This window comes from Elephas maximus, chromosome 19 (genome assembly GCF_024166365.1).
Source record: "Elephas maximus indicus isolate mEleMax1 chromosome 19, mEleMax1 primary haplotype, whole genome shotgun sequence".
Classification (NCBI taxonomy): Eukaryota; Metazoa; Chordata; class Mammalia; order Proboscidea; family Elephantidae; genus Elephas; species Elephas maximus.
Window position 1 is genome coordinate 2,666,560 of NC_064837.1, and position 10,680 is coordinate 2,677,239.

General features: G+C 46.3%; 1 long non-coding RNA gene across 1 annotated transcript; it reads right to left on the minus strand.

The window, feature by feature from the left end:
- Positions 1-288: 288 nt before the first annotated feature.
- On the minus strand, positions 289-3,275 carry LOC126063289 (uncharacterized). The gene is made up of 3 exons (XR_007514257.1): positions 3,215-3,275; positions 2,169-2,299; positions 289-396 (listed from the first exon to the last, which is right to left on the minus strand). It is a non-coding gene; the product is annotated as an uncharacterized LOC126063289 (long non-coding RNA).
- Between the last annotated feature and the right edge of the window lie 7,405 nt (positions 3,276-10,680).

A 10,680-nucleotide genomic window follows, 5' to 3' on the forward strand; every position in this document is an offset into this window, starting at 1 on the left:
CAGCCTCCATCTCCTGAGGAGTCGGAGGGGGGCTCCTGGCCAGGCCATGGACATGCGGGCAACCACAGGGCTTGAACAGGATGCAGCCTGTCTTGGCTGTTGCAGCTGGGCAGTGACATGGCGTCTTAGTGGAGATAAGTGGCCTGTGGTGTCTCTCCCTTCCTTCCAGAGGGCTCGAAGAATGGGACAAAGATTACCTCCATAACCTGGAAGCAACAGATGCCCAGAGCTGTCTGCCAACATCCTTCTTCCCCACCTCCAGGAGAGGTACGTGGAGGGACTGTTCTGGGGATGTAGACAAGAGTCGGAGTGCACCAAGGTCAGGTGGAGGACCCAGGGCCAGGCCTTCATATCCACCAATTCAGAGAAGCCTGGGATCCAGCTGAGGAGGTTCTCCTAGGAAAAGGGACGAGGGCAGGTGGGTCTCTGGGTGAACCTGACTGAATGCTTAGGCCACAAATAAACACTACGGCCTTGAGGATGTCCATTTCAGGAAAAGTTCTTTCCCTGGTGGTCACTTAGTAGTTAGTGAGTATTTATGATACTACGGTCACTTTGCCTATTAACTCATTTAATCCTCGCATCCACTCTAAGGGACAAGAAGTATTTTTACGCCGACTTTGAAGATAAAGAAATGGAGGCACAAAGAGAATAACTGACTTGCCCAAGTCATGTGGGCAGGGAGTGGCAGCACCAGAATTTGGATGCAGAGTGTCCATCCCCAGCCTGGACTCTTACCCACTACACCTCACTGCCTGAGACTGGTGGGGGCTTCGACCCCTGTCCCTCAGCCTCATAACCCACCAACAAACTCCCACCCCCACCCAGAGACTCACATTAACAGCTGTACACCTTGGACCAAAGACTTTCACACATTTTGGAAAGACAGAGGCCAGATAAAGAAACTGACTTAAGTTTTTTTTCCCTCTTTGTGTAGTTAGACATGTTTGTTTTAATATTAAAGGAAAAAAAGGGTCAGAGACTACAACTCCATGTCTGTCTTTATCACCAGTGCCTCTTCTGTGCTGGGAACATCCATTTATTGAATATGTAACCAGTGTATAACTGGGGGACCATGAGGTCCAGTCCACGCATGAGGTTATTGTTGATTCCAGGAAACCGAAGTCTTCCCTGCCTCACCCCACCCCAAAACACAGGAAAGCAATTCCCATTTGCAGTCTCTCAGGAAACCACTAAAGGCTAAAGGGGGGGAGGGGGGTGAGAGGGAAGAAAAGGACATGCACAAGCCACCCTGAAAACATTTTCTTTCTTAGTATCTGCCAATCTCTGGCAGCTGTTCTCCAAAACCACTTTATTTCTCTCACTTTCAATTCTTCACATAAACGTCCTTCAAAAACTCAGTCTGCACAGTTCTTCCCTTCAACCAGCCCCTCTTTTTTATACTTCCAACCAGGTAAATCTTGTACAGAAACAAACGCTACCATCAATTCTCCCGTTCTGCCTCATTCCCGTTTCCTTTGTGCCATCTTATCTCACAAAGCCCCAGAAACAAACTAGCTAAGACAAAAGGCCTTTTAGCAGGAAGATGGAGAAAGAGCGTGAAAATCCTAAGTTTAAAAAAATTTTGTTCCTCTCAAAATGCATGAATAAAAAGCCCTGCACTGAAACTTCCCGCTGTTCAAGCCCTGGGGCTGCTGGTTCCTGGGCTGACGGAGTGCGGGCGGGGCGGGGCACACACAGGGCCTAGCGATGCTTCAGGAGGCTGGGTCAGGCCCTGACTGATGGGGAGACGACCATGTTCAGGAGGAAGGTACACACAGTCACGGCTGGGCACCCCCTCTTGGGAGACTGTGCTCTGCATCCTTTTCCCTCAGAAATAATGGCCTAGGGTCTAGGGCAGCTTGCCCCAGGGTTGTGCCCACCTTCAGTCCCCGGGATCTTCAAGTCCACCCAGTGTGTTCTCCATGTCCATTCTTCCCCTCCCTCCCTCCGTCCACTGGACTTGACTCTAGGCCTTGTAGGACTCCACCATAATTCCCCGTTTAGATTAGAATTTTGGCGATCTATATGCCAGCCGTGAAAATCCTTATGATTGCTCTTCTCTAACCACGATGGGACCATTTATTTCCACCTTCTTCATTTATATGAAATCTCCCTCCTCCCCTACCTATTGGGGGGTACTGGTGGCTCAGTGGTAGGATTCTCACCTTCTGTGCAGGAGATGGGGTTGGTTCACAGCCAATGGCTTCATGTGTAGCCACCACCTGTCTGTCATTGGAGGCTTGCATGTTGCTATGATGCTGAACAGGTTTCATTGGAGCTTCCAGACTAAGACATGCTAGAAAGAAAGGCCTGGTGATTAACTTCTGAAAATAAGCTGGTGAAAAATCCTATGAATTATAATGATTTTAATCTACAACCCTATGTGGGGATGGCATAGGACTGGGCAGTGATTCGTTCTGTTGTCCATGAATCAGGGCTAATGGTACAGCAGCTAACAATAACAACTGCCTATTAGACGTCACCAGGCTGTACCCTTACAACTACTGTTAGATGTCCCCAGGCTGTACTCTTACAACTACCATTAGCGTCACCAGGCTGTACCCTTACAACTACCCGTTAGATGTCCCCAGGCTGTACCCTTACAACTACCGTTAGATGTCCCCAGGCTGTACCCTTACAACTACCCGTTAGATGTCCCCAGGCTGTACCCTTGCAACTACCCGTTAGATGTCCCCAGGCTGTACCCTTACAACTACCCGTTAGATGTCCCCAGGCTGTACTCTTACAACTACCGTTAGCGTCACCAGGCTGTACCCTTACAACTACCCGTTAGATGTCCCCAGGCTGCACCCTTACTAGTTCATTTGCATGGAGTCTTCTCTTAGCTATTTTGCTTAACACAAGATTGGATTCCAAAGTATCTCCAAGAATTTGGCATTAGAAACAACCCAGCTGGATTTCAGACTGTGGTATAAAAAAATAAATTTAAATGAAACATAACGAGGTAGTAAAATGAGACAAAGCATTCTCCAAAGGCCTCATAAATATTTGGCCCTCTTCATTGCTCATTTCTAAAGACTGAAGCGTTCTAATTTATGCTATCTTGCCTCAAGGGCTTTCCATCAGATAAACAGAATTCTCTAACTGAGGACTTGAGAATTGAACTTGTTACCGGAAACCTCCCGCCCCACCCTCACCCCTCCTTTGCATTTACGCTTCAGGATGCTGCCGATAGATGGCGCCAGTCTACCTGTGTTCCCCCTGTGGCCTGGAGCCAGGAGGCGGCTGTGTGGGGAGAGGCCCGAGGGCAGGGGAACGGCTGAGCAGGGGCCAGGATTTCAGCTAGCATCTGGAATGCATTAAAAACAGCCCACAAATCTGAGTCTCATCTCCTTAGAAGAAAACGAAAGCAAGAAAGAGAGAAAAAGAGGGAGCCTGAAACACTCTGGAAGGGGAAGGGGCAAAGAAGGTGCAGACTGGCCCGGATGTCCTTCCTGGGAAGGGCGTGTCCCTGCCGTGGTTGGCCATTCCAGCCCCAGCACATCCGCTGTCTGCGGACAAGCCCTGTGGCCGGAGGAAGGAAGACCTGAGCTCCAGGGTTCTAAATACGGGGTGGCGTGACGGGTACCCAGAGTACTCCACCGGTCCCCCCTTCACTGGCAACACTGTCCCTCCTTGGCGGGGGACAAAGAGGGAAGGGGTGGAGGCCTCCCACCTTCCTCCTCTGCGTACAACGTCGTAAATTTCCAGAATAATATACCCTACCTTCTGTGGATGACTACTGAGAGTAAGGCTAGATGTATCAAATTCCACAAAATACCCACCCCACGACCTGTCTGATATCACCTTTTATTTTTTTCTGGGCCTTCTTGTGGAAAGTGGTTTTAACAGCTGGCTAGTCTCACTACTTAATGTCTAACAGGCTGCATAATCAACTGGGAAATGCAGTCTAGACCCCTCTCATGGGGAGGGAGGACACGATGCTGGGGGAGATGGGAGGTAGGTGGGGGGAGGTGGAGGGCCACCTGGGCACCCTCTTCCAGCAGAGCCTCAGTTGTGATGAGCCTCAGGTTTGGGGAGTCTCCCTGGCTTCCATAGGGGTCATGAAAGAGTGAGGTTTCAATTTTCCTTCCTAACCCTGGTTGCCTTCGTGGCTAAGGTGGGAGAGGGGCTGGGCCAGCCTGCCTCTGTCAGACAGTTTGTAGCTCTGCCCACCGAGGGGGTTACACCTGTTCACAAGGTGGGTGGCAGCTCCCTAAATCTAATCATTTTATTTGTTACTAGTGGTGGTTTAGCGGTAGGATTCTCACCTTTTGTGCAGGAGACCCGGCTTTGATTCCTGGCCAATGCAGCTCATGTTTACCCATCACCTGTTGGTCAGTGTTGCTAGGATGCTGAACAGGCTTCAAGAGAGCTTCCATACTAAGATGGAGTAGGAAGAAAGGCCTGGCAATCTACTTCGAAAATCAGCCAATGACAACTCTGTGGATCACAATGGTTCGATCCTCAGCTGATCATGACATGGCTCAGGACCAGCCAGTATTTCATTCCATTGTGCATGGGGTTGCCATGAGCTCGGGGCCAACTTGATGAAGGCTAACAACAACAATAATTCAAGTCACTGTATTCCCATCTCAATCCCACCAGAACTGGCTGTCCCAATGTGGACAACTTCATTGTTTTCTGACTGATCCTGAAGGCTGTGTTTCAGCAGGAGTGTGTGAGAGGAAAGGTTCAAAGCTATGGGGCACAGCCACCAGGCCAGGCTAAGGTGGCTTTTTGCAGAGCTGTCATTTCTCCTCTGCCTTCCCCAGGGGAGTCCCTGAGGAATGGTTATCAGTAAGCCATAGTGCTCCTGACTAGAGGTGTCATCCTGCATCTGGAGCCATGAATACCATGTTCTGCCCTTCCCCAGTGACTCATGGGATAAAATAGAAACTACAGCTAATAGATGTCCAGATCAGTTCTAGAGCTGAAGAGGTAGGTATCATGAACATGGGATTAAGTAATCTCCAAATGGTCAGAGGAATAAAGAGCAAGAGTCATGGCTCAGTGATCATAGTGAACCCTAAGATGAAAGGAGTTGGTGGGATGGGACAGTGATAAATAGGTTAATAGAAAGGGTACTGGAAAAGCCTGGGCAGAGGTGCTTCGCCTCTACCTGGTACCTTCCCCACTGTTACTGAAGAACACTCAAGCCTTGCTCTAAGAAATGTGGGAATAATACGTTTTACAAGCTAAACAAGCTCTAAGCTCCCTAAGAGCAGAAATTGTGTTCCCTACATCTTTAGCATCTCCCACAGGGCCTAGATATTAATAATTGCATATATACTTAAGAGTTATAAGCTATTTTATACATGATAAGTTTTCAATATATTCTTGAACAAACGAATGAGTAAACTACAGAAGGAAAGGTGATTTCACAAGTTTAAGGAGATCAGATAATTAAGTCTACTGTAATTGTCAGAGCATAATTGTTATGGAATTGTCAGACCTCCTGTAACTTTGTCTGTTCACTTCCCTTCTTATATTTCTTCCCACACAGCGCACCTCTCCTTGGCTTATGTAACCTTTTCCTTACTGATGAGGCAGAGTGAGGTGTAAATAGCATGGGATTTGGACTCAAGTGATCCCCAGATTTGAATCCCAGCTCAGCGATGAGTGTCTCTGTGATCTTGACCAAGTCACCCATTTTGAAACAGGACTCACCAGCTTTGAGATGAAAGAACACAGAACTACTCAGGGATGTCTTTGGGGATTCCATTCATTACACTTTCAAGCTCATTTTACTGTAGGGAAACTGAGTCACAGAGGTGAAGTGATTTGCCTGAGGTCAGATGGTCAGTTACAACAGAACCAACACTCAAACTCATGATGTGCCAGGTTTTGGGTTTCTTAGCCAAAATCAAGAGTCCTTGGGTGGTGAAAATAATTACTGTGCTTGCCTGATAACTGAAAGTTTGAAGGTTGAAGTCCACACAGAGGTGCCTCCGAAGAAAGATCTGGCAATCTACTTCCAAAAAAATCAGCCATTGAAAACTCTATGGAGCGCAGTTCTGCTCTGACAGGCATAGGGTCGCCATGAGTTGTAATGGACTCCATGGCAACCGGCTGGCCAGACCAAGGTTTAGCCCATTGGCTTAGCATGTGTCTTGGGCTGGGCTCTCTAGAGAAGCAAAACCAGTGAAGCGTATATAGTTATCTCAAAGAAATGGCTCTCGCAGTTGTACAGGCTGATAAGTCCCAATTGCGTGTGTCAGGCTGGAGGCTGGAGGCTTCTCCTGAATCATGTAGCCACAGGGGCTGACGAAGCCAAGATTGGCAGGTCAGATGGCAGGCTCTGGCTCACAGCTGCAGAGGCTAACAAATCTCAAGATCAGCAGGTAAGCTGCTAGCTCAAGTCCCAAGAACTGGAGGCCAGATGATGATGAGCTGAACGCAGGATCCAGAGCTACAGTCTTGCTGGAATATCCATTTATGTACTGGAGGCAGGCCACACCCACAAGGAAGCTCCCTTCCAACTGATTGGCTGCTCATAGCAGGTGATTACATCATTACATAACTGCCAAATTACATCATTACGTAATTGCCAAACCACTGAGAATCATGGCTCAGCCAAGTTGACACACAACCTTAACCATCACAGCATACAAAGGGAGGACAGAGATGAAAGCGTCCCGGGGACAACAAGTGAGGGTTCCTCTACCTAGGTAAAGCGTGTCCCTTCAGGACGGCGGTCAGGACAGTGAGGACTCCTCAGAAAGCAGCGTGAAGAACGAGGGTGTTAGGAGAGCCAGCGTTTGGCTTCCACCCCTTGGCTGAGTCTCTGGAGGATGGAGCCAACTGCACTCACTTGGTGGTACTGAACAGGGTGTTTAGTCTCTGGGTTTCTGAGTCATCATCCATAGAATGAGGCGGCTTGACTGGATCATTTTGGAAGGACTTCTCAGTGCTAACATTTATGAGCTCTGTAGTCTCTTGACCCCTGTGCAGTGCAAACGGTTAAGCACTCGGCTGCTAACCAAAAGGTTGGAGGTTTGAGTCTACCCAGAGGCACCTCAGAAGAAAGCCCTGGGATCTACTTCCAAAAAATCAGTCAGTGAAAACCTTATGGAGCACAGTTCTACTCTGATACACACACGGTTGCCATGAGTCTGGATAGTCTCCACAGAGTTGTTTTTCGGTTTTATGTTATTATTTTTTTACTGGTAGTCTCTTGGTTTATGTGAGTGTGTGCTTAATTTTAGACTAAACTTTAAAGAATGGTTTTCAGAATGATTATGTTTACATACTTACTCCCTGTCCTATTCCCCAAGAGAAAAGGACTTGCTTTGGTCATAACTACAACTTGACCAGATTAACCTGCTGCTTTCTGGGAAATTGCATCTGTATGGAAATTCTCAAGACAGGGTTTTGTCTGAAAGTGTTTACCTTCTTCTGTGGAGAGGAATCCACAGGCTCCGCCTCAAAGCTTTAACTTCTCTTAACTATCTCCTCACTCCACTCCTGGCCTTTACTCTTGTTTCTGTAAAGGAAGTTCTAGTGTTTCTGAAGACCCCAACGCCCACATAGTCTGTTCCGAGGAAATGTTTTGAATTGCAGATGTTTGTTCTCCAAATGCTTGTCTCTGAGGCCAAAGCATTTCCAGCACAGGCACTGGGCAGCGTCAGTTAGGGTGAAAGCCAAGGCAAGAATAACTGTCCCAGTGTTTGGTTTTTAGTTGTCTGATGACAGTGCCTCGTAGAAGTATTCCTTCTTCTCTTGAGCCTTGTTCCATCTATAGGATAAAAATCTACACCTTCCATTGAGCTTCTGCAATACTACAGTTCAGTAGTATAATGGGGCTCACATTTTCAGTCGTTGTACTCAACTTTGCAAGAAACGGAGATTTATTTATCGTTATTTTTATATTATTATTATCAGTAGATTCTCAATTCTGAAATTCAATTTTACCTGGTAGCTGAAAACATAACCTTGCTAATTTAGAATACATGTAGTCACTTCTGGAATTTTCTGTATTTTTTGCTTAAATTCCAGTTTAGAGTTCGCCTACCTCCTCATGTCTCTCCAGAGAGGTATCTGAGTTCGACAATGGTGTTATAGGTCTGTACTGATGCCCCCTGGTGTGTCCTTGTACCTGTCTGGAGTGGAATCATACAGTCTATACCTCAACTCCTTCACATCCTGGTCCTGGACCTCAGGTCTGCTGGCTCTCAGCCCAATGTCTACTCCCCCTCTGCCACATGGGAGAACAAGCCTGTGGCTGCTCTGCTAACCGTAGGCGGGTGTAGGTGGGTGTGCAAGGACATTATTAGTTCAGCTCTGCTCAGCTTCCTGTGCACCCATGCAGGAGTCTCTGCTCCACGCTCCTGGTGGACACTTTGCCATTAACAACAACAAAAAAAAACCAAACCCACTGCTGTTGAGTCAATTCCGACATGTAGCAACCCAACAGGACAGAGTAGAGCTCCTCCATGGGGTTTCCAAGGTTGGGAACTTTACTGAAGCAGACTGCTACATCTTTCTACAGTGGAGCAGCTGGTGGGTTTGAACCACTGACCTTTAGTTAGCAGCCAAACACTTAATCACTGTGTCACCAGGGATCCACTTTACCATTACGAAAACCAAAAACCAAACCTGGTGCTGGGTTTGAGTAGAGTGGTCCCATAGAATTTCCAAGGAGTGGCTGGTGGATTTGAACTGTTGACCTTTTGGTTAGCAGTCAAACTTTTAAACCACTGCGTCACCAGGGCTCCATTAGAGAGGGAAATACTCTCACCTAAGAGGAGATTGTTGTTGTCGTTAGTTGCCCTTGAGTCGGCTTTGACTCGTGGCGACCCCACGCACAACAGAACAAACTCTGGTCTAGTCCTGCATCAACTTCATGTTTGTTGGTATTTGTGAGTCCATTGTTGTGGCCACTGAGTATTCTAAGTGTCTTCCAATCGAGAGGGCTCATTTTCCAGCATTATATTGGACAGTATTCTGTTGTGATCCGTAAAGTTTTCATTGGCTAATTTTCAGAAGTAGATCTCCAGGCCTTTCTTCCTACCTGTCTTAGTCTGGAAGCTCTGCTGAAACCTGTCCACCATAGGTGACCCTGCTGGTATTTGAAGTACTGGTGGCATACCTTCCAGCATCATGGCAACACCCAAGCCATTATAGAAAGACAAATGGACATGAAGGTAGTACAAAGATTGGTGGGGGGGGGGAAGAGAGATTAGAAACCTTCTTTGGTATAGAGAAGAATAAGGTGAAGGGGAAGCAAAAAAGAGTTAAGCTTTCTTAGAAGACCCCCTGCTCCCTCCTAAAAGGAAACTCCAAAGCATGGGTTTAGAGTGGATAATAAACAAACAAACAAAAAAAACCTCTTCAGGGTGGAAAAGGATCGTGTTGAACCTGGGCTAATTTCCTCACAAAGCAATCTTAAAAGATGAACTTTCAGTGACCTTAAGTTGGCCAAATTCGCATTTTTCATAATTTACTGAGTCACGACTGGGAGGCAATTTGATGGCAGCTGCTGATTCTCCACAGACCAAGTAGGGTGTGGCATTGCTGGGTGCACAGATACCTGGTTCTCCATCACATGGAGGACAATGTGCTTTGGTGAGCGCCATGGCTCAGAAAATGATCATCAAGACCAGAAAATAAGCAATAACACCTGAGAGGAATGTGATCCTTAGAACAATCAATTACATGAGATCAAAAGGGAAATATTTGCCCAAAAACAAACATGAGAGGACAGGAAGGGGTAGAAAATCAGGATGAAAGGAAACGGGGAACCCAGGGTATAAATGGAAAGAGTGCTGACACATTGTGGGGAATGAAACCACGGCCATGAAACACTTTCTGTACAAACTGTTGAATGGGAATTCAATTTGCTCTGTAAACTTTCAACTAATACACAATAGCCAAAAAAAAGAAAAAAGAAAGAGAAAGAATAGGTCATGTAAATGACATAATAAAGATAGTATGGGAAAAAAGAAAAAGAAGAAAATTATCATTATCTCAACAACAACATGTCGCCTGCTGGAGCACAGATGCCCAAGGAAAGACAGAACAAAACGTCTTCGAGTCTTTCTGTCTCTGCCCCCATGTAGCTGATTCACATTCTGCGTAGTAATGGTTGAGACCAGAGTTTCCCAGCCTCAGCACCATTGATGTTTTGGGCCAGATGATTCTTCGTTGTGGGGGGTTGTTCTGTTCATTGCAGGACTTTCACAGCAATCTGGCTTCTACCCTCTAGATACCAGTAGGGTTCTTCTCTCTCACACCAGTTATGACAAACAAAAATATCTCCAGATGTTCCTCAATGTCCACTGGAGGGCAAAACTGGCCCCAGTTGAGGACCACTCGTTTAGACAAATTACAAATCAAAATACCTACTGTCACACTCAGTAGTAAATGCTCGTACACACTATGTACTGATGGTGTCCAACAGTATTGCCAAATAGAGGAATTTACCTACTGATACATTAAAAGGACTTGTTTTTGTACCATTATCTTTATATCTGTTTTTATTTTTTCCCAGCATCTTTGAAATAGTGTGAACTGTTTTTGCTACTCAGGAATAACTTAGAATGATGTCTCTATATTTTGTTTTTTTCTCCACATCTAATGACAAAATTAATTAGTGTTTTTCTTGCATAGCTTTATATTGCACTTTTTCTAGGAAAAAAAAAAAAATCGATTTACCAGAAAGTGATTTAATAGAGT